The sequence below is a fragment of the Kogia breviceps genome, chromosome 19 (assembly GCF_026419965.1).
Source record: "Kogia breviceps isolate mKogBre1 chromosome 19, mKogBre1 haplotype 1, whole genome shotgun sequence".
In the NCBI taxonomy this organism is placed as follows: domain Eukaryota; kingdom Metazoa; phylum Chordata; class Mammalia; order Artiodactyla; family Physeteridae; genus Kogia; species Kogia breviceps.
Window position 1 is genome coordinate 52,822,835 of NC_081328.1, and position 23,308 is coordinate 52,846,142.

The window sequence follows — 23,308 nt, forward strand, 5'->3', positions numbered from 1 at the left end:
CACTGTCTTCACATTAGTGATTTAAGGGAGAAAGTCCTTTCATGTTTCTGGGCTGGCACGTTAATTTGCTGTTTCCACCCTGTGTCAGCTGAGGTGATCTCTAGACCGCGGTACAGTAAACGTACAGAAGTTACAGCCATGCCCCGGCCAGTTCCCAATTATCTGTGTTCAGCTTATGTCCTGCATGAATTATTCATGGAGAACTCGAATACCTTCTCCACTTGGGTTGGGGCTCACTGCCGCCTACCGCTTTGGATGTGGGATATAATCAGGAAACGAAAATCCATCTAACATGAGCTCAAGTAATCGAGGGTTAGCACAAAAAACCCGCCCGCTGTGTCCAGTCACTCTTGTCATTCGTACTCAGATCAGAACCACTCGGTGCTGTCTGCTGTTCTCCCCTCTTATTGGAGAGTCAAGAGCTGTCCAGTGACCAGCATGGGGCACCGTCCTCAGCAGAGATTGTCTTTTCCATGCCGATTCGTGGGAACACAGGGACAGGAGGCTTTCTCTCAATTCTCCCTAGCTATCCTGTCATGGAGCTCCTGTGATCCCCTATGAAGACATTATGGTCCTGATTCTTTCTTTTTTTTTTTCGCTATAAAAATAAAATAGGAGACTTTATGGTCCTGATTCTTTTTTTTTTTTTTTGCTATAAAAATAGAATAGGAGCACCTTTTAATTTATTCTGAGGCCAGTAATACCCTGATACCAAGTGAATATCAAGGCATCACAAGAAAACTACAGACCAGTATATTTTTTAATAAGACAGAAATACCCAAATCACCCTAATGCCATATTTACGTTACTGATTGTGAGCTTTCTCTACGATGAAGAAATTGGCCAGATTTTATTCTATCCCATTTTTTCAATCCTCAAGGCCACAGGGGGGAAGTTTCAGTGCCTGTCAATCAAGCAAAAAAAAAAAAAAGAGGGGGCTTCCCTGGTGGCGCAGTGGTTGGGAGTCCGCCTGCCGATGCGGGGGACGCGGGTTCGTGCCCCGGTCCGGGAGGATCCCACGTGCCGCGGAACGGCTGGGCCCCTGAGCCGTGGCCGCTGAGCCTGCGCGTCCGGAGCCTGTGCTCCGTGGTGGGAGGGGCCACAGCAGTGAGAGGCCCGCATATCGCAAAAAAAAAAAAAAAAAAGGTAAAAAGGGGCGATCCCTTTGAGATGAACCTTTTCCACAGGGGCCATGGGAATACAGGGCCAGCGGGACTTGGCTTTCCTGGAAAGCCTCCCAGGGTTGCTGGGTCTTCTTGGCCACCCCAGGGTGGAGCCGTGAGCAGAGGCTGCGTGGGAGACGATGCAATCCCGTCCTCTGCTCAGAAGCACCTAGGCATCGCCTGTTACCAGGTTACCAAGCGACCCTCGGTCGTTGCTGCTAACTGTTCAGATACAGAGGCAAATGCAGCCTTTGGTGGTTTGCAGAGACGGAGGGAACCCAGCCACCTCCGGAAAGGTTGCTGTTCTTCCCACCTGGACACACCTGTCGCTGTCAGGCCGTTGAAGACTCTAGAACTGGTAATGGCTATTTGATGACTGGCCTTGTGCAGATCAAGTCTGAATACGTGTTATTTGTACCATCTGGGTTTGCCCTTGAGCTAGCTGTAAATGGAGCCCGGAGATTGGTTTAATGGGTGTTTAGTGAATAACATCAGCCTTTAAAAAATAATGTGGGCGCTGCTGTTATAATGTCCCGTAATTGGTTCAACAAGAGGAAAAGCCAGAAAAACCACACTGTGGGAGAGGAGATTCAGCTGCTCTGAGCATTGCCAGCAGCCCAAGCTGGGAAAAGCATTTATGAGTGCTTTCCTGTGTATGTCTTGGTGCCAAATGTTTTACAATATCAACTGTTCTCAGGGCCTGGGATATTTTGGGACTTAGCTAGACCAGAAGTTCTTATAAATCAGTCTCTCTCTCTGTCTCTCTCTCTCCCCCTCTCCCACCCCCCTCAACTATTTATCTCTCTCCGGCCAGCTTTCTTTTAATTAAGAAAGTAATAACGTGGGTTACAAATAAAAGTAAATTTTCTTCCACCTTCAGATCCCTTATGGTCTAGGTTCTCATCTCAGACACAAACACTGTTTCTGGGTTCTTGTGTTTCCTTTCAGAAATATTATGTTTATACCATCATACTTGGCCCGTTATTCTGTGCCTTGTGTTTTTCACTTAATAACGCATTTTGGTTTTTGTTTCCCGGGCATTCATTGATTCTTACTCTTGGCCATGATCTTACCTAATTAGTCTCCTCCTGATGGCCCTTTGGGGTGTTTACGCTCCTTTGCTATTATAAAGGAAGTGGCGGAGAGCACTTTCATGCCTACATCTCTGTGGGCAATTCTGTTGTCAAGTAAATTCTAGAAATGAGGCCAGGGGTTCTGTACATCTGGGGTCCATGAGTGGGCACCAAAGGGTTTATGAACCTCTTGGAGTCTAATGCAAAAAGATACGTGTTTTTGGAGGGCAGAGATCTATAACGTCCATCACACTTCAGATGGCTCCACGACCCCAGTGTTTATCTAGAACTTGGCTTTTTTGCCTCAGCCTCCCCCATTCAGCCTCCAGTGGACTTTTTTTTTTTTCTCTCACTAGCACTCTCTTTAGGCTAAAGGAGGGTACATTTTTTTTAAATTTAACATCTTTATTGGAGTATAATTGCTTTACAATGTTGTGTTAGTTTCTGCCGTACAACAAAGTGAATCAGCTACATGCACACATGTGTCCCCATATCCCCTCCCTCTTGCGTCTCCCTCCCTCCCACCCTCCCCATCCCACCCCTCTAGGTGGTCACAGAGCACCGAGCTGATCTCCCTGTGCTATGCGGCTGCTTCCCACTAGCCATCCACCCTACGTTTGGTCGTGTATAGACGTCCATGCCACTCTCTCACTTGGTCTCAGTTTACCCTTCCGCCTCCCCGTGTCCTCAAGTGCATTCTGTACGTCTGCGTCTTTATTCCTGTCCTGCCCCTGGGTTTGTCAGAACCATTTTTTTTTAAAAGAAGGGTAATTGTTAAAGTGCCTCACTTCCATACGTTGTTTGTTCTGAGAGAGGAAGCTGAAACTTTTCAAGGGTTATTTTTTCACGGATCCATTATCATGGCAGGTGGAGGACTGTCTGTAATTTTGTGTACCTGTGGAAGGAACAGAAGTAGGAGAAAAAGGGGTGGGTTTAATTTGGAAAATTAGTTGTGAAGTGCCTTCTATTTATTATCTATAAACCTTTCCAGAGCTTGTTGGGTGGAGAAGTGAAGGGGGATTTAAGTCCGGCAAGAGTAAGCCGTAAGCAACTCTGGTTAGAAACACATTTTTCCTTGATGCCTTATTCTTTTATGTTAGGGGAATTCACCTGGCAATGATAATTCTACCTGGACAGCCCGGCAGATGAGAAACCATGTTTTGCACAACGAAACCGATGCAGACCTAGCGTCAAGTGGCTTATAAATTTGGAGAAACTGCCAACGCCAGTCACGTGTATTTGTTTGTATCTTAGGAATTCCTCATTGGTTGTGCTCCAGACTTGCTGGGTGGCATCTTCCTGTAGAACTAGAGCTGAGCTTGGGAGACAGAATTTGCCTTTTCCAGATCAAGGTTCCCAAGTGCCCGACCCCCAGATGAGCATCTACAGGGCTTGTCCACTGAGAGTCAGGAAGGCGCTTGGCTGTGCTCTGATGCCCTTCCCCCTCTCCAAGGTGCCCCCATCTCTCCTCCAGGTATCATACTGTCGTCTTTCAATCATGTACTTGGAATCATTCCTCTCCCCTATTTTCCCCTTTAAGTCTCCTCCCTTCGGTGCCTCTGGGAAGAGACTTGATCATCTGTTGAACGTGGAGGCGTCAGTTATCGACTGTCTTACTCCTGCTCGTGTGCTACGTCTTAACGGGGGACAGTTTCTTTAGCTGAAGGGTTTTGACACTGGTTGGCCTTTGGAGGGTTATATTTTCCAGCGCACGTGTGGGCCTGGGGCCCGGAAGCCGTCGCTGTGGGGGAGATCACTTCTCGGAGGCCAGCTGCCTGTTTGCTCTGTAAGACCAGCCACATGTATTCAACTCCCAGCTCCTAGATTTCCTTGGCACTGAAATCCTTTAAAATAGCCGAATCCCAGGGAAGCAAAGAGGACTTTTTTTAAACAGCTTCAAGCTTCCTCTGACAATCACCTTTTTCTTCTCCCATAGCTTCTAATTTTTCAAGTCATCCTTGACTTCTGTCACTGATATTTCCAGTCAAACTTAGTACACTTAAATTTGATCAGGAGTCAGATGTAGCTCTTAGGAGAAATTTTGATTTTTTTTTTTTTTTTATGACTAGATCTCCAAAATAATGTGTTTAGGGAAGTCTCTGAGAGGTTATTCGTAATTTTGAATTTTTATCAGTAAGCTCTCTACAGAAGAAAGAATGACTTCACAGTTATTCATGTAATTTAATGTCTTGGCATATGGTTTTAGCAATTAGACTCTTTTTTTTTTTTTTCTATAACTGGTTGGTCAGGGGACATTTTCAAGTCTTCTCCTGGCCTCCTTGAGAGGAGATGCCTGGGATCTGAAAAATAGGCAGGTCCTGGCTTTGCTCCGTTCTTTCCAGGTGAGGGCCTGGAACCTGGACTTCTTCATTCAGAAGGGCATGAACCCAACCTGTCAGCACATGGCAATAGCACTGAGGCTGTTAGGCTATTAAAATATGCCACATCTTAATTCCGAAACAAAAAACAAAAAAACCCAAAAATATTTTGCCAAAGGATAAAGAGCAAAGTGTTGAACAATAATAATTACCAGGAGCTCTTTAGCATCACGGATGTTAAATAAAATAAGGAAGTAGTACAGAAATACCCTCGGGAACAGGGCTCTCTGTGGGTGGCCTGAGTGTTTTGGCTCAGGGGAACATTATTAGGTGGATACATTTTACAGATTCTTCTGCTTCTGATGAATGTTACATTCTGCCTGCCTCATATTTACCATTCCAACAGCACTTTTCCTGTTTATTTGCTTTTTTTTTTTTTTATCCTGTTCCGATTTTCTGAGCTAGGCAGTCAACTTGGAGTGCATTTTCATGAGGCCCAGGCCTAGAGGCAATCTGGTACTTGTAAACATTTGTTTGGGCTGCCCTAACAAAGCACTGCAGGATGAGTGGCTTGTGCAGCGGAAAAATCGATTTTCTCACAGTTCCAGAGGCTTGAGGTCTGAGGTCAAGGTGTGGGCAGGGCTGGTTTCTCCCGAGGCCTCTCTCGTTGGCTTGTAGACGGCCACCTTCTCCCTGTGTCCACCCCTGGTTTCCCCCTCTGCCTGTCAGTGTCCTAATCTCCTCCTCTCACCAGTCCTGTTGGATTAGGGTCTACCCGAATGACCTCATTTTAATGCAATTACCTCTTTAAAAACCCTATCTCCAAATGCAGGTAAATTCTGAGTACTGGGGTTTAGGGCTTCAGTGCGTGCATTTCAGGTGGACGCGACTCAGCCCGTAGGAGCGCCTAACAATTTTTTTTGAAGCGTTGACTTCCCGTGGGTGGTCACCCACCTGAAGGAACACGAGGCGGCACAAGCTCTTCCTTGGTTCCCTCCCTTCCTTCCATCTTTTAAATTCTCTCACTGTATTTCTGTCTCTTTTATCTGTTTGTCTTGTACCTGGATGTGCTGCGAATGCTGAGTAAGTGTGGAGAAGAGTTGGATGAAGTTGGAGAGTTTCTCTGAGACACAGCAAAGTAGAGGGAAGGTCGAATGATTCGAAGTCCGAGCTTACCGGACTCCTGGCAGGTGTGCGCTCTCTGCTAATGAAATTACAAGGGTGGGGCAGTGCTGTCCACCACCACCATCAGCTGAAACGCTCAGGTAACTTCGGGGGAGATTCACATTCATATACGCTGGGAAGTGTAGGTGTGCTCTGCTGACTGTGTTGAGTTCCCAGGGCTGCCATAACGACGTACCACCAGCTGTGTGTCTTCACAGAAACGTTTGCTCTCACAGCTCCAGAGGCTAGAAGTCGGAAGTCAGAGCGTCCGGTCCGCAGGGCCACACTCCGATAGCTTCCTTGATTCTAATACCTTCCGGTGGCTCCTGGCATCCCTTGGCTTGTAAGCACATCACGCCAGTCTCAACTGCCGCTGTCATGCGGCCTTCCTCCCTGTGTGTGTTTCTGTGTGCCAGTATCTGAATCACCCTCTTTTTTTCTCTTACAAAGACACCAGTTGTTGGATTTAGGGCCCACCCTAATCCAGTGTGACCACTTTTTAACTAATTCCATCTGCAAAGACTCTATTTCCAAGGAAGGTCACCTTCTGAGGCTTAGGTGGACATGAATTTGGGGGGAACCCTTTCCAACCCGGTCCATCGATCAGCCCCACGCTCTGACCCCCTCCGTGGCCAGGCTTCAGGGAGCTTGGTTAGTCCGGAGGGGCTTTTGTCATGCACAAGGGAGGGAGAGGGGAGAAAATGGGAGGAAACAAGAGGAGGCTAATCCTGGCAATAATAGAAACCCACTCAAACTCATCGGGAGCCTTTAGAGCAGCTGCCAGGGCTCTTTGTCTGAAATATTCATTAAGCTTATACCAAGGAGTTAGGGATACTGTCTCCTTATGCAAAATTTAACATTTGCTGGGCTAGCAGGTTCTATCCTATTTATTAGCATTCTGACACATTCATTTCAGCTCACAAGTCTATTAAACAGGGAAATGTGTTTTCAACGTGCTTTCGGGAAGCAGAGCAGACAAGTGTCTTGGGCAGCGCCAGCCCCGTCAGGATATTCCCGCCAGGCTTTCATTACCCAGAGATTTCGGGGTGCCTGCTGCCAAAGCCGGGCAACCCGGGCTCTTTTCAGATCATTTCGTTTTGTTTCCCAGATGTTATTTTTTGCAGAAGCTCCTGAAGCTGGAGAAGGATAGGGCGGCACTTTGGTTTCAAGTAATTCAGATCTTTAGGGGCCCTTTCTGTTTATTCACTCCCATCTCGATTATTTCTCCCCCCTTCTGGCTTTTATGGAAAGAGCCCAAGGAGGGAGCTGGTTTTGAGCCCATGAAACTGGGAGGAAATGGAGGCCACTTACGGAGAGAGGCAGCCACAGAGCAAGAATGTGCTGGTGGGGTAGTTGAGGAATTGGGCTTTGAACCTGTGTCATCAACAGCGAGAGCTCCGGCATCTGGGATGAGGTCAGTGCAGCCCTGCCTTCAAGAAAAGGCATCTGTGATAAGCTCCATTCAACCTGAGCTGCCTTTGTCAGCGCGTACCTCCTGTTCGGCCTCCCATCCCCTCTTCGGGCTGCCTGCGTTCTGGTATTTTGTTCTGCTTTCTTCTCTCTGGTGCATTTCCCCTCCTGGGACCAGAGAAAGGAAACAGCTCGAAGTGTCTGCACACTAAATCAGCTGTTGATTTTGAGGGTCACAGTATTTTGGAGATGTTGAGGGATGTGCCAGCGAAACAGTTGGTTACCAAAGCAGGGCTGACTCTCACGATTCCCGACTCCTGATGACCCCAAACTAGTCATTGGCCTGGGGGGATGCGGGGGGGGGAGGCAGAGGCATTCCTTGAGGAGGGCAGAGGAAGCATGCGATGTCTCTCGCAGCTCTCAGATATGTGAGCCAGAGGTCTCTGCCCTCTTCCCCAAGAAAGCAGGCTCAGCAGGCGGTATTGCCGCCCGGATCCCCCGCAGGTCTTGGAATGATTTGCTCAGCCCTGCCATACACATAGAAACAGTTAGGAGACATGTGCCTTCAAGCAGCTTCAAGCGTTCTCAGGAAACAAATCTGGGCATTTTATATGGTTGAGCCTAACGTATGTAAACCTCTGAGCGCCCCCCCCAAGTGGGTCTGGGATGTGTCCTTGGCGCTCCCACCCAGAGCCCTCTATTTTGAGTTATTTTGGGGTAAGGATGAGGCCGAGGTTGGAGTTCAGGCTTTTTTCTAATCGGGATGTCCAATGGTTGCAACACCATGTATTGGAAAGACTGACCTTTCTCCATCGAGTTGCCTCTGTGCTTTTGTAAAAAATTAATTGACCATATTTGTGTGGACCTACTCTTTGACTCTCCATTCTGCTTCTTTGGTTTATATGTCTGCTCTTTCACCAATCTCACATTCTCTTAATTCTGGTAGCTTTAGCCTAAGTCTTGCCATCGGATATTGTGTGTTCTCCCACTTTATTCTTTTTTTTTTTTTTTTTTTTTTTTTTGCGGTACGCGGGCCTCTCACTGTTGTGGCCTCTCCCTCTGCGGAGCACAGGCTCCGGACGCGCAGGCTCAGCGGCCATGGCTCACGGGCCCAGCCGCTCCGCGGCACGTGGGATCCTCCCGGACCGGGGCACGAACCCGTGTCCGCTGCATCGGCAGGCGGACTCTCAACCACTGCGCCACTAGGGAAGCCCCTCCCACTTTATTCTTTTTCAAAATTGTATTGGTTATTCTAGTTCCTTTGAATCAGCTTGTTAATATCTACAAAAAATCCTGATGGGCTTTTGGCTTTTGATTGGGATTGCATTGAATCTATAAATTAATTTGGGGAAAACTAACATCTTAATAATCTTGTCTTCCATTTCATAAACATGGTATAGCTCTCCATTTATTTAAGTTGTCTTTAATTTCTTCTGTCAGTGTTTTGTGGTTTTCAGCATATATATCTTAACATATATTTGGTTAGATTCATACCTAATTATTTCCTTTTATGGTGCTATTATAAATGGTATGGTGTTTTAAATTTAAATTTCTAATTATTCGTTTCTAGTATAAAGAAATATAATTGATTTATACATGTTAGCCTTGTATCCTGCAACCTGGCTAAACTCATTTATTAGTTCTAAGAGTTTTTTTTTTGTAGATTCCTTGGGAGTTTCTATGTCATGTCTGTGAATGCTAACAGTTCTATTTCTTCCTTCCAATCTGTATGCCTTTTATTTCTTTTTCTTGCCTAATTACACTAAGATGTCAGATAAGACTGGTGAGAGCAGACATTCTTGCCTTATTCCTGATCTTAGGGAGAAAGCATTCAGTCTTTCACCATTAAGTACAGTGTCATCTATATGTTTATGGTAGACGAAAGGCATTGATATTTGAAAAGCTGTCAAGTTCCTGAAAGGTGGCATGCTGCAGAGATGGTACAGAGTTGGAGTGGGTCAGAGAATACTGGATAACGGTGAGACTGGGTTTGAACTCTGACTCCACCTCTTAGCAGCTGCTAGACCTTGGGCAACCTTCTTACCCTGCCTTTTCCTTCAGTTTCTGTACCTAAAATGGGGATAATAGGAATTACTTGACAGAGTTACAGTGAAGACAGGCTGAGTTAATACAAGTAAAATGCTTAGAATAGTGCTTACTGCTTTGTATGTCCTCAGTGAATATTAGTTATTATTCTGTCTGGACAGCAGTAAAAATGGCCAGAGCACTCAGGGTGCCTGAATATGGGACTTTTTTTTTTTTTTTTCCCCCTCAGACTGTAGAGATTTTGCTGCCCACCTTGAAAAGTACAGGGAGCTTTGGGGTTTGGATGTGGTTTTCTCTGGTTATTAAACACCCTTGTGTCTCCAGTGCCCTCGAGGTGCTCAGAAAGATGGACAGCATTTACATTCAGGGCAACAAATCAGGGATGGAGTATCCACACTGGAAAAGAGCAGATTGTCCTTAAGCTGGAAGAGGAGGCTTCTCAGAGGAAAAGGAAATCCCTAAAGCAGTTAAAGGAGCACCGGTGTGGTTAAGGGAAACTGTACGATAAGATTGATGTGAAAAATTGTAGAGAATCATGGGGTGAATGGAGAAGGGGTGTGTGTGGGGGGGGTGAAGAGTGGGGGGAGGGTAGAGTCAGGATATGTGGTAGCTGTGATAGTAACATGGGCTCATGGAATCGTGACTGGACTGAGCACTGCCTTGCACATCCCCTCGCCCAGGAGCAGCGGTTCTCTTCCCTCCATCTCCTCCTTTTCCCCCTTGCACACCAACCCTCCCTCTTCTTCTGTGACTGCCCTGGGCTGCTTCACCACGTCCTGTGGCACCGGCCCTGCGTGCAGAGCTGTCTGCGGGGGGGGGGGGGGGGGTCGGGGTTGTCACCTCTGTACGCGGTAGGACGATGTGCCGGGACCTGTTCAGGGGCCCAGCTGAGTGGAGGTGGGACACGGAGCAGGTAGATCTGTCCGTTGTCTCGGGGAGGAGGGGAGGAAGGACAGCTATTTTAGGACGTTTGTGAGGCAGGACGCGATGGGTCCACTTGGGTTCTGGCTCCACGTAGGAAGGCGGTCTAATGCCATCTTCCTGACTCATTCTCTCCTGACAGTGCTTTCCTTCCACACCCCTCCCAGGACCGGGAGAAATGCGAGCGGGAGAGACCCCTGAAGAAAAACACGGGAAAGATCACTGCTTTCTAAATGGCAGCTCTGCCACCCACTTCCCTCCCCTTGCGAGTGTGGGGCTTTAATCATCCAGGCTTCTGGCTTCTGGGCGGCGGTATCTCACGCGGTAGGTAGGGAAACTAGCTGTCAGAGCTTCCCGGGCAGGGGCAGGCGTTCTGATGAGGCTACCCTGGCTCACAGATGCAGGAGTTGACTCAGGGGCTTTGCGGGCGGGATTTGCCTTGAAGGGTGGCCTGGATCTACTCTGTCACGTGTACGTCTGGGTTTCCATCCGAATATCATCAGGTGGACGAGAAGAAATCACCGTAGGGGTCTGTAAAGTTCGCCCCAGAGGGGAAGGATTATCTGAGACATAACTGGATTTTGATTTTAGGCCCTTCATGAGATTGATTTATTTAAGGAAGCTCTGCCAGCATTATTCTGTGTTGTCCATTAAAGCCACGTTTCATGAAACAGGGTCTATTTCAGATGAGTTGCCTTGTCATCACTTGGAGTCAGGAGGATTCAGTGTCTGTCTCCTGAAGCACAGCAGGCCAACTGAAACACCCTAGGCATGGGCATCCTTCCGGGCACTGGATCAGAAATTGCCTGGCATCGTACCTCCCCAGCCCTGTGCTCCCGAGGCTATCCACCGTTTCCTCCTGTGGGCTCAGATTCAACTGAGCCCTAAGCCCAGTTCTGGTTTGGGTAGGAAGGAGGTAGAGACCATAACGCTGCTTCTAAAGGCAGGGGAGCCGTCCTGACCTGTAGTGCCCATGTCTCCATCCTGACTTCGTAGGACTCCTTGGCCTGGCTTCCTGGCCATTTGCAGCTCAGGTTTCTGGCTGACTCGCTCACCTTCTCTTCTGGACTCCTCGACAGGGTCAGAGCTCTGGACACGACCCCCCGGCCAACTTCCCACCTGCGTGCTTTTGCCATCACTGACCTCTGTGGATCTGATCTTTTTCCCGTATGACTTACAGGAACTTTTTAGGTGTCCTCTGGCCGGACTCCTCACTCTGGCCCTTCCGGTCTAACCTGTCTAGTTGTGAGCTTAAAGCAAACATTAAGCATTGAGACCTTCTTACTGTCAATGCTGCGAGTGGTCATTTCAACCTCTGGTTGAAACCAGAGGTTAGGGCAGCATGGAAATGGCGTTTGCCAGGACAGGTGATGCAGGACACACAGAAGCACCCGTTCTCGGAAAGTGAAATCTAAGAGCAGATCGGATCAGTATCTGCTGGGGTCAGGTTAGGAGGAGCCCATCCAAGAAAAAGAAGAACCGAGGTGACTTGGACCTGGGGGCTGGCCTGACACAGTGTGTCCGCAGAAGTGTGCACTTGGCGTTTGTGCCATGGACTCTGAGAGGCGTGTCCTGAGGACGTGCTCCAGGCTGCATATGTGCCCCTGCTCCCAAGATGCTCCTGGTAGAGAGGACACCTGGCATGTTTGCAGTGCCTCGTAGACAGAGCTCCAAGTGGACCAGAACCTAGTGATGAGAGGATTTTTCTGAAGACATGTAAGGGGTCAACATGCCCCCATATTTAACAAGCACAAATTGTCTTGCTTTAGAGGCACTCGGGTGGAATATGGCCTGGAAAATGCTGGCACATCTGAGGGCCAGCTGGGCACTGCCGCTGCCTCTTTGTTTGTCCTCCCTCTTGGCAGGGTTCCCCCTGAGCAGTCCAGGGGAGTCTGATTCACACTGAATGGATGGGGGAGGGGTGGGGACAGGAGGTCGGTTGCGCTGGGCCCAGTTGAGGTTTTGCCCCTCCGGGTGGGCAGTCCAGCACGGTGCTTGTCCAGGGGCCCGTAGGTCCCAAATTCGGTGTCCCTAGGAGCGACAGATGGGGACGGGGAGCAGAATTCTGGGGACAGTCCTCCCTTCCTAACCCTGCTCCAGAGGGCCGGGTCACCTCTGTCACGTGCAGCCTGTGGCGTTCTGCACAGGCGTACAGCATAGGGGTCGAAGGTCAGGAACGATGGGGTGAGAGGCCAGAGGCTTGTGGTCAGCAGAGAGGCCTCCAGCAGCAGCTGTGACCCAGTGGCATCGTCCGCCGTTGCCTCTCTCTGTAGTCAGTGGTCACTTTTCTCGGTGTCAGTCTCTTTCTCGTAAGGGTGCTAATCCCGTTCATGAGGGTGCAGCCTGGTCACCTCCCAAAGGCCCTGGCACCTGATGCCGTCCCTCTGGGGATTAGGTTTCAACCTGTGAATTCTGTGGGGACAAAAACCTTCATTTTAGAGCCCGCTTAGTCCTGGAAGAGCCCTTCCTGGCTTCCATCACCGGGCTCCCTCATTCCCTCTCTGGATGCAGCCTAGTCACTGCTCCTTCATCTTTGCCTTCCCCCCCCTTCAGGAGTTACTGCTGGGAATTAGTGGTTTCTGAAGTCCCTTTCCTCAGCAAGGCCCGAGCTGTGTCTTCTTCATCTCAGGGTCCCGAGTGACCAGCATCCGGTCCCACAGTCGGTGGTAACAAGAAGTGTGGGGAGTTCCCTGGCGGTCCAGCGCTTAGGACTCGGCGCGCTCACTGCCGGGGGCCCGGGTTCGATCCCTAGTCGGGGAACTAAGATCCCGCAAGCCACGCGGCCAAAAAAAAAAAAAGAGAGAGAGAGAAGAAATTAAAGAAAAAAACCCCCAAGGAATTAAAAAAGAAAGAATCGTGGCCACCAGCCTGTTTCCCTGCCCAGGAGCTCACAGGCTCCTATTCTGTATACGGCAGAAGTGGAGAGGAAGGCAGGGTGGGGGTTTCAGGGCAGGTGCAGCTGAGTTTACAGGTAAGGGAAGGGGCTGCTTATCGAGCCTCCAGGATCTTTTGTCCCCTTCTCCTCCAGGCAGACAGATCATTCCAGACAGATGAAAGACCAGTCAAGCCCAATTCTTTTGAAAAATTATGATTGTTTTCCCCCATTATCTTCTCTCCCCACCTCCCCCGTTTCAAATGTAATAGAAAATACAAACATGAAGATGAACTATCTGGTGCTCCCAGGCTCTGGGAGATCTCGTGTCTGCTAATTCCTCTGGGGGTTGGCTGCCCCTCTGTACTGTGGTGCAGCTCAGGCCTCTACAGCCTCGGTCCAGCAAATAAAGCATCTGACGGCTTCGCAGCTGCTGGACTTATTACAAGTGGTGACTGCAGAGCACGGGCAAACTTGGATTCTTTTTTTAAATGTATTCTTTCTTTCTTTATTTTTGGCTGCATTGGGTCTTCGTTGCTGCGTGCGGGCTTTCTCCAGTTGAGGCGAGCGGGGGCTACTCTTCGTTGCGGTGCACGGGCTTCTCATTGCGGTGGCTTCTCTTGTTGCGGAGCACGGGCTCTAGGCACGCGGGCTTCAGTAGTTGTGGCGCGCAGGCTCAGTAGCTGTGGCGCACGGGCTTAGTTGCTCCGCGGCGTGTGGGATCTTCCCGGACCAGGGCTCGAACCCGTGTCCCCTGCACTGGCAGGCGGATTCTTAGCCACCGCGCCACCAGGGAAGTCCAAAACGTGGATTCTTTTTCTCATGCCTGACAAGGGGCGTCTTAGAAACTAGGAGCTATTGCAGGTTGGGGTGGAGCTCCAAGACACTGAGCATCAGGGGCTGAAGTGGGCTTTTGCTGGGGAGCATCCATCCAGGAAGCCGGGCCTGCCCTGGCATGCCTAGAGTTCTGTCTGTGGCCGCTCGCGTGGCCTTGGATGGAGTTTCTGAATGACCTTCTTCCTAAACTTTTTCCTAACTGCAATTGAGCATCTTTGACTAAAAGGAAAACAATAATTCTTGGGTTCCACTGCCTATCTGTGAGGCCAGCTCTAGTCTGTAATGGCCACGGGGACAGAGAGTGAGTGCCAGGGAAAGGCCTTGGGTCTTACCGAGCATCCGTCCTGGGCGGAGGGAACGAAGCGGCTTGTAAGCTCTCACACTCTACGCTTTCTGGTCTACTTCCACCAGCTGCATGTCAGACCTATTCTTTCTTGTGCTGGCTTTCAGAGCATATGCCCAGCTATCCTGTCTACATACAGCAGCTCTCGGTGTGGCGTTGCGAGCCAGCCTTCCCTTTCCTTTCCTCATCCGTCCATTCATTCGTTCCTCCCTGAGCTGCTGTATTAGTTTCCTGGGGCAGCTGTAACAAATGACCATAAACTGGGATGGCTTAAGACAATAGAAATTTGTATTCTCATGGTTCTGGAGCCCAGGGGTGAAATGAAGGCGTCAGCGGGGCCATCCACACTCTCCTGAAGGCTCTTGGGGAGGCTCCTTCCTTTTGCCTCGTCCTGACTTCTGGTGGCTCCCTGCCGTCCTTGGCTTGTAGCTGCGTCACTGCAACCTCTGCCTCCGTCTCCACTTGGCCTCCTCCCTCTCTGTGTGTCTTCTCCTCTTTTAAGGACCCACTCCGTGGGACTTAGGGCCCACCCTACGCCAGTACGCCCTTAACTGGATTCCATCTGCGAAAACCCCGTTTTCAGATAAGCTTATGTTCTGAGGTCCCAGGTGGACGTGAATTCTGGGGGGGCGGAGGGTGCTCTTCCATCCACTGCACCAGTTATCATCGAAACGCATACAGCGTGCCAGGCGCGGCGCCATCTGCTGGGAGTGGGGTGGCGCGCAAACGCGGATGTGGTCCTCTGCCCTGCCAGACCGGTGAGGAAGACAGTGATGGAATCTTTCGGTAGGTATCCAGGTGTGAACTGGCGCCTCTCCCCTGCCGTCTGCTTTCCCCGCCCTCCCACCCGGGCCATCGTTTTCATCTGTACCTCGCCTGGGTCTTCACTTCTCATAAAGGGAGTCAGGGCACACCTGAGGCGGTTGTCTTGGTCCCCAGCCCAAGAGAGCAGGGCTCTTAAGAGTCAGGCCCCGACCTTGCCCTGCAGCCCACACCTCTAATGAATTGTCTGGGGACCGGACGCTGAGCCACGCGCTGATCATTTTCAGGACTGTGGGTGAGGACAGCCTCCTGCCTGGTATGAGAGGTCCGGTACCTGCAGTTAAGAAGAGCCTTCATCACCCACGATTCTGGCCCACATTGGAATTCCAGCCGTTGAGGCCACCTCATTGGCTTTCAGCCTTGGTTCTCATAAATCTGCAGGGAGAAAGCTCTCTCGCCAACTTAGCTTAAACCCTATTTTTCACGTCTTACCAGCATTGCTGGTATTCGGATGGATTCTTCGGCGTTATGAACTCACGCAACATCGTTCTCTGGAGGGCAGCGTGCTTTCTTTCTCTGATAGGCGTGAAGGTGATCTTTTGAAGCGTGTGTCCTGCTTAGGGGGAAGAAGCAGCTGAAAACAAGGGCCCCCTCTGCGTGGTTGCCTGTGGATGCGGACCCTCCGACGGCTGCTCTTCCCTAATTAGTATCCGCTCTCCAAGCCCAGCGTCTCAGAAACGCCTGCAAGCGTGGCTTCTGTTGTTTATCGTCGTTGCTGCCTTCATAACTACAGACAAGGCTGTCTGATGAGGCGCCCGCGAAATAATCATCGCTCCCAGTTACTCACCACCGTCTTCTCTGCCCTGGGGGGGCTGCAGCTGCCCCCTCACCGATCCCTTCACTCTTCCTTCCTACAGTGGGTTTTCGGTGGGCGAGCCAGCCCAGTGACCCTATACAAATGCAAATCAGATTGTGTCGGAACCAAGTCCCGGGGACCTAACCGTGGGTTTGCGGGCTGCTGGCTGCCCCTGTGGTCTCATCTCCTGTGACCCCCCCCACCTCTCTCCTGCTTCTCGTCCTCGCTGGACCCGGCAGGTCCTCAAACGCACGAGCCTTTGACCTGCCCTTCCCTCCGGCTGTCCCCGGGGCTTGGTCCTCCTGCACTAACCTCTCTGCTCAAATGACACCCTGTGGCGAGGCGATCAGCTCCCACGGAAGAGCATACCCAACCTCTCTTCCTCTCCGTCTCCTCGTCCCGCGCAGACCTTCTGTTTACACGTACGTTTCTTTTCGGCCCGTCTCCCCTCCTGAATGTAAGTTCCAGAGACCTTGGGATTTCAACGTTTTGCTCATCGCCGTAATCCCAGTTATGAGATTCATGCTTTAGAGGTGGCGGCCGTTGGTGAAGGGGGACTGTAGCGTTGAAGAAGTGAAGGAGAATGAGAGAGATCGCCAAGTCTATCAGACCCTTGCCTTGTGGTAGGATTCTGTTCTCCCCTCCTCGAATCAGGGCTCGACACAAAGAAGGTGGGATTTACAGAAAAACAAAACAAAAACCTTTAGATGGCTGGGACTGTTGGGCTTGTGGGCGAGGAAGCCAGTGGGGTTCAGGGTCTGGTGCAGGCTTAGGAGAGAGATTCCAGGAGCTTTTTTCCTTCCCCTCCACCTCCAACTTTGAGCAAGTAGTGGCTGCGGAGGGGAGGAGCGGGAAGCTGGGGCTGGGCGGGTACAGTTAGGGCAGTGGGGCTTCCTGTTCACCCAGCTTGGACCCAGGCAGGACTGTTTCAGCCCAGGCACTGTTGAGCCCAGCGCAGCTAATGCCCACCTCAGACGGTCGCTGTGTTTCCTTTTTCCATGTTTGGGCTTCTAAAAAGCCGTTCAAGTTCCTGGATGAAGTCAGAGAGGTTGCAACCCAATTACTTGGGCTGATGGGGCTCAGTTAAGTGGCTTTGACCCAAATAGTTCTGGACGCTTGGCAGCCACTCAGGCTGAACACCGCGTGATCCGTGAAACATCACCTCCTGCCCTGCAAGAAACATTCTCTGCTTTCTCTTGGCAGTAGGTTTCCTGAGCGTTGAGCGGCTGCTGTGGAGGAAAGAGTGCTGGGTCTGGAGGCGAGAGATCTGGGTTCTACCGGGCTTGGCCACTGTAGAAGACAAAAGAGAACAAGGGCGGTGTGTATGTGGTGCATGCATGAGCACAGATGCATGTGTGTGCACGTGTGTACATGAATACAAGTGTGCGTACACACGCGCACACGTACCCTGCGCATTCACGTGTGTATACGAGTGTGTACGTGCAAACATGTCTGCGTGTGTGCATGTGCGGACGTGATGCGAGTGTGCGCACAGGTGTTGTGCACAGGTGTGCCCACGTGGGCCTGGAGTGTGCACGCATGTGCACTAGCGCGCAAATGCATGTGTGCCTTCATGTGGATGTGTGTTCATGTGTATCACGCTGCCTATGTGCGTGCATGTGCACACACGTTGGCGCAATTTGTATATGAGTATGTACACGTGTGCGCGTACATGTGTGTACATGCACGCAACTGTGTGCACACATGCATGTTTGTGTGAGCATGCCCGTGTGTACACTTGCCCGTGTGCACACACTTGTGTATGTAGAATTTATTTTTTCTTGAGGTAATATTGACTTATAGCATTATATACATTTCATGGGGACAAAATTATGTTTCTCCCTCTACTTTTAGTGTCTAGTGATAGACACTAAAAACTTAGTGTCTGTCGGTCACCATGCAGTTGAGCCCCTTTACCCGTTTTGTCCCCCCACCCCCACCCCTTCCCCTTTGGTAACCGCTACTCTGTTCTCTGTATCTACATGCTTATTTTTGTTTGGTTGGTTTGTTCGTTTATTTTTTTGTTCGTGTTTTAGATTCCACGTATATAAGCAAAATCATACAATATTAGTCTTTCTCCAACTGACGTTTCATTGAGCATAAGACCCGCAAGTACATCCATGGTGTTGCAGTCGCGAGATTTCATCCTTTTTTTCTGGCTGAGCAGCATTTCATTGTGCATATAGAGCACATCTTCTTTATTCATCCACAGATGGGTTACTTAGGTTGTTTCCGTATTTTGGCTCTTGTCAGTGATGCCATGATGGACATAGTGGTGCAGATATCTTTTCGAATGAGTGTGTCATGTTACGTGGATAAATACCCAGAAATTGGATAGTTCCAGCCTGGTATTTATTCATCTTTTGGAGCCCTGTGTGGGGTATAGCGCTAGTGAATGTTTACTGAGCGAATGAAGGGGTGTTGCGGATAATCTCCCGAGTGTGCTCCCTTGGGCTGTGGATCATATTATATGCTTCTAATATTTGTTGTAAAAATTCCGTCTATTGAAAAATCGTATAACTTGGAAACTGTTTTCATGGTACCATAAAGTAAGTTAGATTTGCTGAGGACTGTTGATTTTAAGTTCCTGAATCATACATACACACGGCAGAAAAAAAAAAAAAAGGATTAAAAATATCTTTAATAGGGCTTTGGGATTAGTGCACTTTATTAACCACTAAGTCTTTCAAAATTGGCAACTTGTGTATGATCTATATTAGCGGTTTTCATTTCACTACAGTATTTGGTTAAATAAAATACCCCTTTCCAACCGCTCTTCAGAGAGAAAGAGTTTATTGAACATCCTCAACCGGGCTTTGCTGAAGGTGATGTGAACGTGGAATTTTCCTTCCTTGATCTCAAAGCAAACTATGGTGGGGAACACTGAGGTGGAAGAACAGAAAATAGAGAAGGAGGAGGAAAATGGAAGTGGAGACTTGGTTACGGCTGGCGGGGAGTCAGCAGCTGAAGTGCTTTGCTTCTCTCTAGAGGAAGGATCGGGAAAGGCTCTTCTTCATCTGAACGGCACATTGAGGGGAGTATTTGGCCCATCTGGGCAGTTTTCAGACCGGGCCAGGGAGGTTGCCTTCTCTCCCAGCACTAACATCTTGGGGGGAATGTTCGCCAGCTGGCTTGTCTCCTGCTTGCTGCCCTCCTGCTTCCCCTGCCACCGCCTGTTCCTTCCCATCGCCACCCCATTCCCAGCGTGCTACCAGCGGTGTTCCTCTAGAAATAGCCACCCTCCCCCCCAACCCCCCCCCCCCCCGGACCTCCACGTTCTTCTGCTTTTAATCACTTAAGCAAAGATAGGGCTACGTGTCAGCCTCCGTGCTAGGTTCTGGGGAGACGGCGGCAAATAGGATGCACGCGGTCCCCCCTTGCGGCACTTCTCGATGGCTTCTTGCTGCTTGTAGGATCAAGTCCCAACTCCAGCCTCATGCAGGAGGCCTTCCCAATCCGACCTCAGCCCAGCACGCCAGATGCACCATCTGCAGCCCCACCGCTCCACGCTACCCTGAAACGGTCCTCTCTGCTTGAGGTGTCTTCCCCACTGCCTGGTCATTTCAGAGTCATTCTTCAAGACTCGACTTAAGTATAGTTTTCTCTATGAAATATTTCTGACCCATTCAGGCGGAGGGAACAGCTCCTTCTTTCAGATTCCCTCTGCAACGCTTTTTCCTATATTTGTTACTAGCGTTGGTTGTTTTGTGTTCTCCTCTATGAATTTATGTATTGATCTCACTCACTACTTGTTTCTTCCAGATGCTGTGTCATATCTGTCTTTGTATCCCTAGCACCGGAAATAGTCCCTGGTATGCGGCAGGAGGTCAGCAAGCATCTAAAAGGAGAAGTATTTTTATGGGGATAGTAAGTGCCTTAGTAGCCCAAGAGAGCTTACTCTCTTTCTACCCAGCAATGACTTACCCTATCTCATGTTGATCTTTGGGGCCTTTCTTTTTCTTTCTTGCTTTTTTTTTTTTTTTTTTTTTTTTTTTTTAAAATCGAAGTATACTAGGGGAATTTCCTGGCAGTCCAGGGGTTAAGACTTGGTGCTTTCACTGCAGTGGCCTGGGTTCAATCCCTGGTTGGAGAACTAAGATCCTGCAAACTGTGCAGTGTGGCAAAAAAAAAAAAAAAAAATTGGAGTAGAGTTGATTGACAATGTTGTGTTAGTTTCAGGTGTGCAGCAAAGTGATTTGGTTATTCCCTGTGCTCTACAGTAGGTCCTTGTTGGTTATCTGTCTTACATATAGTAGTGTGTGTATGTTAATCCCAAGCTCCTGATTTATCCCTGCCCCCTCCCACATTTCCCCTTTGGTAACTATAAGTTTGTTTTCGATATCTGTAAGTCTGTTTCTGTTTTGTAAATAAGTTCATTTGGATCATTTTTTTAAAATTAGAATCCACATATGAGTGATATCATATGATGTTTATTTTCCTCTCTCTGACTTACTTCACTTAGTGTGGTAACCTCCACGTCCATCCATGTTGCTGCAAATGGCATTCTTTTGTTCTTTTTTATGGCTGAGTAGTATTCCACCGTATGTATGTATCATATCTTCTTTGTCCATTCATCTGTCAGTGGACATTTGGGTTGCTTCCATATCTTGATTATTGTGTTGCTGTGAACATTGGGGTGCAAGTGTCTTGTCGAATTAGAGTTTTCTCCAGATATATGCCCAGGAGTGGGATTGCTGGATCATATGTTAGCCCTGTCTTCAGTTTTTTAAGGAACCTTCATGCTGTTCTCCATAGTGGCTGCACCAATTTACATTCCCACCAACAGTGTAGGAGGGTTCCCTTTTCTCCACATCCTCTCCCCTTCTTTTTCCTAGTACCCGTTAGAATAGTGGCATCAAGGTCTAGAACTAGATCTTGTTGTAATCAGTCTTTTTCTAACCATGGTTCTTCTCATGTGTGTGTTTGGACTTTTGACAGCAAAGTCAAGCTCCTCCCCCCACCCCTTTTCCTACCCATTGTTCTTCTAACATAAGTGTGTCAGGCAATCTAGCAGGAGTGAGTTTCAAGGAACAAATTGTGGGTCTAGGTGGCCAGGGAGCTTACTGTTAGGCTGACCTTCCTGGCCCACATGCCTTTACTCACTAGTATCAGGTTTCTTTTTCCTTTCTCTCTCCCTTTCTCTCTCTCTCTCTCTCTCTCTCTCTCTCTCTCTCTCTCTCTCTCTCTCTCTCTCTCTCTTTTGAGGGGGTGGGATGGATAGGGGGTATTGTTTTCTTATAACTTTGTAAAAACGATCATTTTGACGAAGGAACAAAAGCCCTCATCCCGTTGGGCACCGTATTTGAAATCAGAGTCACAGCTATCATGATGAAAACCTCATTTCCTGGTGATTGATGTAACATAATTGCCTCTTGGACAACTTACCCTGGAAAATACATCAATGTTGGCAGTGAGCTACGAGCTCCTCTCATCTCTTGGATCCAGTGAGTCAGTTAGTTGGAGAAGGTGTTTGGTGGGCAGTGGCCAAGAAATCTCCCTGAACAGTGCCATGCCGAGCTCTTTCTAACTCCCCAGAATTGTGTGTGAATCAGCCTAGTGCCTGGTTTGTGGACCAGTTGCTTTAGCATGGTGTCATCTCACCTAGAATCTCTAGAAATTTAGAGTGTCTTTTATAGCCCTGGAATTGAGAGATTCAGTGTAGTCTGCTGCTCACTTAGAAAAGATCTGGAAAAAAAATCATCCCAGATCAATGGGGAAATCGACCACTCAACCTGGAAGGAACTATACAGTATTATTAAACTATTTCTCTTCATCCTTCTTCTTCGCCAGGAAGATAATTATCTCTCTTTTTTTTTTCATCCGCTATGACTCTCAAGGGAAGAAGATTCTCTACTTTTCATTGTCATCTATTTTGGTCCCTCAGTAACTTTTATAATTAGAAAAGAGAGTTATAAATGCCTCTCCTTATCTTGTCATGGAAGCTCATTTCATCCTGTGCAGTAGTTGGTAAAAATCAAGATCCTTACCTCTATCTACATTGGTCCTTCATAGCATTTAGTCAAGAAATTTTTATTGAGCACCTACTGTGTGCTGTCCTGTCCAAGTTGAGGCTCCTTCTCTCAGCCCCTCTTGCTGTGGAGCCAACCAAGAGGCAGGGTTCATATCACTCTTATTTTAACCCTTCATTAAAAGCCCTTCCTCTTTGAGGCTTGTGCTGTCTGCCTTTAGCACTCCTGTTTCAGTCAGTGCAAGCTAACTGCTGTAACAAACAGCCCCAAATGCCCCAGTAAAAGATTGTTTTTTGCTTCAGCCACAATCCCGTTCGGGTAGGCTGGGAAGGGGTGTTCTGCATCACACGCTGTCCCATGCTCCTTGCTGTATTCTGGCCCCCAGGGTCTTAGGGTTCCCCACTAGATCCTCTGCCTTTCACCTACAGACAAAGAAAGAGTGTAAGCGAGGAGGAGGATGTGAGAAATGTTTTAGGGGCTAGAAATGTTAATTTATCTCTTCTGCCCACGTTTCATTGGTCAGGACCCAGTCACATGACCCACGTAACTGCCAGGAATGCTGGGAAATGGAGTTTGTCAAACCCGTAGCAACCTCCCCCACCCCCCACCCCCACACCATCGCTTTCAGCTCCCGTGTGGACACTTCTTGGTGTGCTCTTCGTGGGTCCTCCCTTGTCACTCCCTGGGCCTCGTTCTCAGTTCACAATTACATGTCGGTGTCCTGTCCTCTGACCTCAGCATCCTATCTTTCCATGCCCCTTGTTATCCCACTTCCTGCAGAGACTTCTGTTTTGCACATTTTTTTTTTTTCTTTTTTGGACATCCCTCCTTTCCTCGCTTTCTTTCTGATGTTTCTGGTGACCCTCTGAGTTGCCCTCTTCCCAGCTCCCTCCCTTCCCTCACACCTTGTCCTCCGACCTCAGCCTTGTCCAGTCCTACGAGCCACGTCTGCTTCCTGACTTGAGCTGCCAAGGGCCGCTGAGAAAGACCGCGCGCGGCCGCGGGGAGCAGCGCCGTTCCGGATCCCAGGTCTCCAGCTCGGCCACAGCCATCAAGGCGCGGCCAGCTCCTTCCGCCGGGCGCTCGGTGATTACTCAGAATTCCCCAGACTCCTTAAGCCGCTTCCCCGCCTTCGTCCTTCTAACTCCCAGCAAACAGCTCTGTAATAGACGATAAGACAAGGTCACCCTCAGCTGCCTGCTCCCCTCGCTCCAAATGTACCCGTTTACCAACCGTCTCTTTCTCTTGAGACCCAGAAGGTGAGGCGTCTGCTCCCGCAGGCCAGGCTCTGTCTGTGTTCTGCCCACCTGGTCTTCCATCAAAGATGCCTTTTTCGCCTCTACCCGCTCCTCTCCTGGCTCTCCCAGGTCAGTGCATACATGCCTCTTTATCTTTGATCTTGAAAAAAACAACATCTTTCCTTCAGCCCCGCTACCCCTATCTAGCCACCACCCACTTTCTTTTCTCATCTTTTCAATTGAACATCTGAAAGTAGAGGGCCATATTAGCTGTTTTCATTTCTTCACCTCCCATAACCTCCTGACCACCAGAGACTCCTAAATATCGGAAAATTG

The 23,308-nt window shown here is 49.1% G+C and overlaps 1 protein-coding gene across 15 annotated transcripts in view; it reads left to right on the forward strand.

Annotated features, from left to right (window-relative positions):
* The window catches only part of SLC39A11 (solute carrier family 39 member 11), a 316,340-nt gene that overhangs the window by 157,839 nt on the left and 135,193 nt on the right, over positions 1-23,308 (forward strand). The gene's annotated exons all lie outside the window — the stretch shown is intronic.